Below are 8,445 nucleotides of genomic sequence, written 5' to 3'. Positions count from 1 at the left end.
AGTAAACATAGAAAGAGAGCTTTTGATTGTATCCCACTCAATAGAGTATCTGTTAAAGAGTTGAAGAGATAGATTAAGACTATCCAGTCTGTTTGATAAGTATCTGCTCTGACTATTCAACACGGAAAAACCACGTGACGTTGATAATACAGCATTCATGCCTAAGCTGCAGGTCTTTCATCCGAGGGTCCCGAATTCGATCTCGGCATGGTTACAATAATACATTAATGTAATATGCTCAAAAACCAGATATTATGGTAGGTACCTAATGTAAAATAGATTTAGGTCCATCAGTGGTTTACACAAACTTTACATTACCTACCAAAATATCTGCGTCCTAGTATGTAGAATTGTATATACGAATAGAATAATGCCTCTTCTTTAACTCTCATCCCCTATCTTTTGCTGCTGCAAGGTAATAGCGCCTGTACACATGCACGGTTTTACTGTCGGAAATTGCGCTTATTTTAAACTGTCATGACAATAACTGTTTACACGTAAAAGTGCAGACTGTCTCTCCAATATCATTCTTTGAGTAAGCGAGACGCGATGTTGTTATTTTATACTACTATCTGACGTCATGTTGTATTGAAAATCGGAGCTCAAAATGAGTAGTTTTTTTACCGGCATGTTCTCTATCGCTCTACTGCGCAGGCGCAGATCTAAAATGAACTTCTTGCGCGCAATAAATCATCACAATTTGAAAGCTTCCAATCTTGTATGATTTATGCACGAAATCTTGCCAACTGCAGGATAATACATATTTCCCCATACATTTTCTTTCTGTGCATAGTAAATCCATGCACGTGTAAACGGTGTTTAGGAACTTTGTGCAAATAATATTATGGCAAGACTGATAAACATATTAAATTGTGTCTATGGCATAAATATAACGTGTCATCGCTAGTAATCTGACAGTTTTTCGTTTTAATTACACAAAATGGACATCAAACGCGAAGTAGATGACTTCGAATCTGATCCTGACGAGCAGAATTGGTTTGATGTGCCAATAATCCATTCTCCAGACACCAGCACTAATTATCCTAACCAAGAGAGTGCCGACTGTGTCAAACGTACATTTGAGGTTAGTTTGTACGAAGATATTATTTTTAAACCTTGGTTAATTGTTTGATCGACTGATTAAGTCTGAACACTCATGTAAACCTACAGCTACCGTTCGATATCGTAAGCAAAACGTGTGTGTGTGTGCTCTGAGTTTTGATATATTCGCAAAATACCACCAGAGCCTTTTTTTGTAATTTGAAGAAAAGTATTGAAATCCCTTGAACATTAATGAGTTTGTGAGTCGATTTACATTTTTTTCAATAAGTATATAAAATACTCCTCCAGACATACAGCACACTATGACAAATAGAGCTCCATGACTGGTTAGAAAGGCATTGATGACAAAACATATTATTCATTGAAAAATGTGAGTTATGACACCAACAGTCAACGCTGTCAACGATTTTTACATGTTTTAAAGTGACTTGATGGCCAAATATTTTTCATTAGGTATATACTTACTTAGTTATAGATTAATGCCTTTAGAATTACTTTGTATATTTGGCTCAAAAATGACAAAATTGCGAAATATGAGTTATGGCTCTACGCGACTCACATATGTATTTATCTGTCTGTCTGTAACGCACGATAGAAAACATAAAATGTAAATATGTAGAAGAGAATGAGACAAACAGAAGACGTAGGTATTAAAATGAGTAAGGTTAGAGAAAACATTCACATAAACTCTTGATGTGACCTATACATCTGGAGGGAGCTCTTCTTCGCCCCTCCCGCCATCGGCTCGACCCAACATCAAAAGTATTTCCAAGTTGTCATCTTTCCTGCACGCTATATGAAAGAATCCGTCGAAGGCAAACCAAGAAGGGATCGTTTTGAATATGTAATTCGATGATTATGGAATCATTGTTACTTTGGCTATCCACGAGATTTTCACATCCGCCTCCATTACCATAAGTCGCAAGGATATATCCAAATCGGGAAATGGATAAGGAAAAACATAGTCTTTATTTTTAATTATAATATTTTATTCAGGCAAGGTTTGATTGAATTTTAATAACTTTCCAACACCATCTGCAAGTGTCTATTCTTCGTTATATGAACACAAAGAAGTATACCTGACAAAGTTTAGTGTGCACTATTTATGTCCATCACCAAAGCCTACCTCTACTTTTAGACACTAAATACAATCTGTTACTTATTTTCAGCGAACCGACATTAAGGAGGAGTTCGCTGAAGACACAATACACTCTCTAAGTTATGAAGACCCTCAGCCTGGTTGCTCGTATTCTGAAAGTAAACCAGTAATTCAGGTATATTATATTATTTGTCCTTACTATTTGTTTCTCGTGACTGCTACCGAGTGAAATACGGAAATAAAAAGTAAACATACACACAGTGTACGTGAAGACAAATATACTGAATCGGTGTGATATTTTTTTCAAATCAATGAATTTTATTTTACGACGGTTGCATGTAAGCACGTGCCTCTATTTCCATCTCACCTCATCATACCATCGCTGCTTTTTAACCGATGTGTATATTCGTGACTTAATTTTAGTATTAGCCACGCAATCGACATTGGTTGAGTGTATGCGTGCGCCTTTCTTCTTAAATCTCACCTGAGTGCTTCACCGTTGCTATCTGAACATTGTATCTAATATAATAAAGGTGTTATTATAACTTTGAAAACTTTTCAAATATCGATAAGTAACTGCTACCAAATTAATAAAAATTCAGTCTATAATACAGTCTATAATATTATTCACGAGATTTAAAAATGTAACATACCTATAAAAATCTTGATCAATTTGAGTTCCGTCGGGTCCGTTTGCACATCGATTGGTAAATATAATATGAAAAACCGAAGAAAATAGGCATGGCATGTCTTCATTATTTTTTTAATATTATATGTAAGTAATTATATTTATTTGTAATTTTTTTTATAAAAAAAAACATTTTTTAATAGGTATAATATATAAAATAGTAATTTCTTTTCTTATCAAAATGAAACATTCGCGGGCCAGAGGTTCGCCATCCCTTACCTACATGCTACTCCAAGTTTTTTTATTATCTTCATCTTCTTCTTCTTTCACCCTGTCACGTCCCTACATTGGGGCATAGGGCAAGCACAAGTTGGCGCCACTTCCCTCGGTCCATCGCCAACTCCTGCGCCTCCCGCCATGTCAGACCTGCGGCACGTAGGTCGCTTTTGTAGCATCACTGCATGGTGAGGGAGGGCCGGCCACGGCGACGGAACCCTTGAGGCTATGCCACAAGGGTACGAAGTGCCGCACTCTTTGGCGGCATCCGGAATACGTGTCCCAGCCACGTAAATCCTCTCTTCGTGATAACTTCAATCACCGAAGGCTGTTTTGTCTGCTCACGAACTCGGGTGTTTGCCATCGATTCTCAAAGCTCAAAAGCCGAGACTCTTGAAGCTTAGTAGGATGCCATGTCTCACAGCCATACAGGAGCACAGGTAGCACGCACGCGTTAAGGTGATTCATCAGTGAAACGGCAAATAATTTTTAACCATAGGCGCGATGAAATTTTGCACTCGCTCCCATTCGGAGAGAGAATATAGAGCTGGAAATACGTCATTTTGCTTCGTGATGGCGACGGCCGTAATAATGCTTAAATTGTGTAAAGATGACTTAAAACGTTACCCATTTACTTTAAAAAGAAAACATGTCAATGAATATATTACTATTGTTACTGATAATACAATAAACAGAACATTAAATGGACACATGTTGGATTTATAAGACAAATTATATTTGGTTTGACATGCCTCATTTGCACCCGCGACCCGCAATCCGCGCATCGCCTAGCGACGATCTTTTTAGACCGTGTCTCAACTGATATATGGCCTTAAACGAACGACATTTGGTCCTCACAGAATATCTTCATAGTGGACTAAAAATTCTTCTTTTACTAATGTAATGGACAACGTAAAGTCTCGGCTAAAGATTTTTGAATTAATTTGTTTGTATAAACAGCTGTTAGATTGTTTTTTTTGTATCAGTTATGAATGTCATTTTAAATAATGACATCAATCCTGATAATAATTGTAAAATTATGTGTAATGCGAACTAAATAGTCTGTATTTTAGATACGAGTATGTAACGTAATTCTTTTTGTCAATAATTGTCAATTTATTTTTTCTTGTATTGTTTTTTTTTCAGTTGAATGCTTCAAGCACCGATACAAACACCACTGCAAGACAGGCGTTGTTATGTGAAGATAAAACACCATTAACCAGCGATTTTACACATGATGAACAAGATATTGTAAAAAAATCCGAGGATTATAACGATATAACTAAAAATATAGACGCCATCAGAACCGCTGGTATAGATAACACTATTCAGCCAAACACCATAAATGCGGAATTATTAACTTCGATAACGAAAAAAAGAAAGAAAGTGGTAAACTTGACTTATTCAGAAGATCATCCGTATAAATGTCACCATTGTAGATATTCCTGCATACAATCTAGCAGAATGAAATCACACATAATGACACATACTGGTGAAAAGAGGTTTAAATGTACGGAATGTAACTTCTCATGCATTCAATCTAGTAATATGAAAACACATAAAATGACGCATTCTGGTGAAAAACGGTTTAAATGTACCGAATGTAACTTCTCGTGTATACAATCTAGTAATATGAAAACACATAAAATGACGCATTCCGGTGAAAAACAGTTTAAATGTGATAAATGTAGTTTCTCGTGCACACATTCCAGTAGCTTGAAATCACATAAAATGACTCATTCTGGTGAAAAACCGATTAAGTGTGACGAATGTACTTTTTCGTGTATAACGTCTACTCACATGAAATTACATAAAATGACACATTCTGGTGAAAAGCTATTTAAATGTGATGAGTGTAATTTCGCATGCATGCAATCTAGTAATTTAAAAAGACATAAATTAACCCATAAGAAAAAAAAAAGTAAAAAGCTTTATATATGTAGTGAATGTAATTTCTCATGTAGTCATTCGGGTAATATGAAATCACATAAAATGACTCATGCTGGAGTAAAGCCATATAAATGTGATCAATGTAATTATTCATGCATACAGTCTAGTTGTTTAAAATCACATAAAATGACCCATTCTAGTGAAAAGCGGTTTAAATGCGATATTTGTAATTTTGCTTGCAATCAGTCCAGTGTTATGAGATTACATATAATGACCCATTCTGGAGAAAAGCCATATAAATGCGACGAATGTCAGTTCTCACGTAGAACAGCTGGTCATATGAAGTTACACAAAATGGCTCACACCGGTGAAAAACGTTTTAAATGTGATGGATGTGCATACTCGTCCATACAATCCGGTACAATGAAATTACATAAAATGACCCATTCCGGTGTTAAAAGATATAAGTGTGAAAACTGCAATTACTCGTCTAATTACTCGAGTAATTTAAGATCACACCAAATGACTCACTTAAATAAAAAGCCATTATAAAGGGATGAAAATTATTTTACAGTTTTACAGTATCATTTTTTTTTTTTAAATATCTGTTTCAAATAACAAAATTAACAAAACGAAAATTCTATGCCGAAGAAGTAAACTTCTAATATATAAAACAATTATAAGGCCAGTGGTCACTTATGGCTGTGAGACTTGGTGCTTAACTCAAAACGAGGAAAACCAATTAGCTTTCTTCGAGCGCAAAATACTCCAAAAAATCTGGACCTACGTTGACAAATGGGAACTACAGAATAAAAATGAACCACGAGTTGGAAGAGCTGATTGAACAGCAAACAATCATAAGATACTGTAAGTCCCAAAGACTACGATTGGCGGGACATGTGGAGAGAATGCCTGAAGTTGGAGCGCCAAGGATCATGTCGAAATAGCTACCCCAACGGAAGAGACCCAGAGGCCGACCAAGAAGGAGATTGGTTGACGCCGTAGAAGTGGACTGGCTTCTTATAGGAAGACCCGGTAACTGAAGAAGTGTGGCGCGAGACCGGAGTGAGTGGAGAGCGGTTATGGAGGAGGCCAAATCCCACCCCGGGATGTAGCGCCGTGGAAGAGATCTGTTTCAATAAAAAAATATTTGTATTGTCTAATAATTATAATAATAGACTAGCCGTGTTCGACGAATTGACTTGGTTTGTGTAGCATGGATTTTTTTTAAATTTGATTCAACGCAGAGGAATAGCGTTAGTTTGCTGGTCTGACCAAAATGAGATCACTTGGGCCAGTCTATACTCTGCCTTGTGAGAAATAAATAACCGAGAGGGGTGGAGAAAGAAAAAGAAGACTGGGCCAGGCATAACCAACTTCAAGTTGGCTGTCATCCATAATCCATTATCTAAACTGCCAATGGTTACTTGACATGTATTATATTTAAGACTAAGAACACTGCTACGTATAAATAAAATTACAACTCTCATTCGTCGTGAAAATGAAAGTTTGGTCTTTTTTGGGCAATCATCGTCAAACTATTTTTCTATTGTTTAAATTTATACCTTATCTCTTTCTCAAGTCGTGAGTGATGCAATACGAATCAAGTGATAGGACTAGTTCGTGAAAGCTTCCTCGAAAGTCAATCTGAAAACGACTTTGACATAAATAGGTCAAGGAAATGTAAATCAAAATGGTCAGTAGGTAATTTTCCTTCAAAATCTCAATGAAATCATATACATACGATTGACCAAAATCTATCCCGCGACCGACGCGTTAGACATGCCTGCTCTAGGCAATTGCATAAAGTTACCAAGGTAATAAAAACGAAATATTCCCAATGCGACACATTCCACCCGCGGTGGGTAGGTACTTTGGACTATAGCTGCAAGTCACACCAAGGGCATTTGACCCACAAATAGTAATATTTATAGTAATAAGTAGCGCTGAGTCTACTTGTCAGTGAAGTTACCCTTTGCTTAAACACGGAAGCATAAAAAATCATGTCTATACGTACCTACGTTTAATATGTTCGGAAATCAGTATACCATAATATACAGCCTTTTCACAAAAATCTCTCTCGCTTGCTCTCACGATTTAGTATCCTAAAATGTAAGTTATTGTATCCGGAAATTATGGGCAGCTACCCGACAGTGAAACTATAAGCTTCATCGCAAAATATTCATATTTTATTGACAGGAAAATAGTGTGTCCTGTATATAATAATGTATATTTGTATGTCGAAACCGTGGCTAATGTCCCTATTGGATAGTAAGTCAGCTCGCACATTAGAACTCGTCTCGTCTAAAAACGTGTCGAATACATCGATGTGACGTCATCGTTATTTAACGAAACAACATAACACGTGTTGCCAAATGGAGCTTCGCAGATTTATCGAATGCAACTGTTTCGTCTGAAAAAAACATCTGGCTGTTGCATTCGACATGTTGCATCCTTCTCGAGCTCCGAGTCGGAGGGTCGAAGTCACAAAGAAACACCTACGAATTGGTCATTCCTATACCGGCTCGCCGTCGAAATATCCATACGTTTCGAAGGCTACGCGTGACTGTCGCTAGATAGATGTTCGAGGTTGTGTCATGCAACACTTGCCGCCCGTTCTCGGAAGTTTTGATTTATGGCGGTCAGGCACACGAGGCGAGTCGTGATGTGCAAGCCGGCTAACTCTCAGGTGTACGGTGAAAGAACTCAACCACAAATTGGCGCCCACCAACTATTTCGAAGTCTAATTTTAAGTTAATCATTTTGTTTTGCATATAATCATTGTTATTCTGTTTATTTAATTTCATTTATGAAACAAAGCTATGTTCGCATCATAAAGATTTCAAAACTTCCTTTAAAAGTCAATGTTTGATCTGTAATTAGGTACTAGAAAGTATTTTTAGTAATATTGCAAAGGATGGTACCTACAAGAAAGTCCTGCAAAATAATTTTGCTTTCTCTATAGATAAGATTAATTTGTTATATATATAGGCTTTCCACGCATGGGAAGACATAATGTCATTAACTAATTATAATATTGTTCTGCAGAAATGAACGGAATAGAAAATAAAATGGTGAAATGTTACGAGAGATGGATTTACAAACGTCCCACATCAAATAATTTTTAAAATATTGATATGTACTTATTTACATAAAATTGTTAATGTCATATCTAGAAACTATATAGAACAATCATGTGGAAGATAAAAAAAAATGTAATAATCGATGCCGGAGTCGTCACCAGAAAGTATTTAAAATATATAAGTTTATGTCATGTTCACCTATATATATATTTTAAATAAAAATTTTAATAAGCTAACCATGTTTTAAAATAAGCGAATTTAGTAAAAATAAACATATTAAAAAATTCTTCATGTTTTTGCCCATTAAACTAGTACCTTCCAAAATTTTAATACTGTGAAATCTAATCTACTCTAATGAAACAATTTTTAAAGGGTAGTGAAAAGTAGTTGGGTAATACCCCGGTATA

The 8,445-nt window shown here is 36.0% G+C and overlaps 1 long non-coding RNA gene across 1 annotated transcript; it reads left to right on the top strand.

Annotated features, from left to right (window-relative positions):
• The first annotated feature begins 862 nt into the window (after positions 1-862).
• LOC147076400 (uncharacterized) lies at positions 863-5,569 on the top strand. The gene is made up of 3 exons (XR_015069611.1): positions 863-1,084; positions 2,232-2,336; positions 4,212-5,569. It is a non-coding gene; the product is annotated as an uncharacterized LOC147076400 (long non-coding RNA).
• The last annotated feature ends 2,876 nt before the right edge of the window (positions 5,570-8,445 follow it).

This window comes from Rhyacophila brunnea, unplaced genomic scaffold, assembly GCF_057557595.1.
Source record: "Rhyacophila brunnea isolate RB1 unplaced genomic scaffold, BYU_Rbru_1.0 scaffold_13, whole genome shotgun sequence".
Taxonomy (NCBI): Eukaryota; Metazoa; Arthropoda; class Insecta; order Trichoptera; family Rhyacophilidae; genus Rhyacophila; species Rhyacophila brunnea.
Note: the sequence above shows the minus strand (reverse complement) of the source record. Positions and strands in the feature narration are given on the sequence as shown.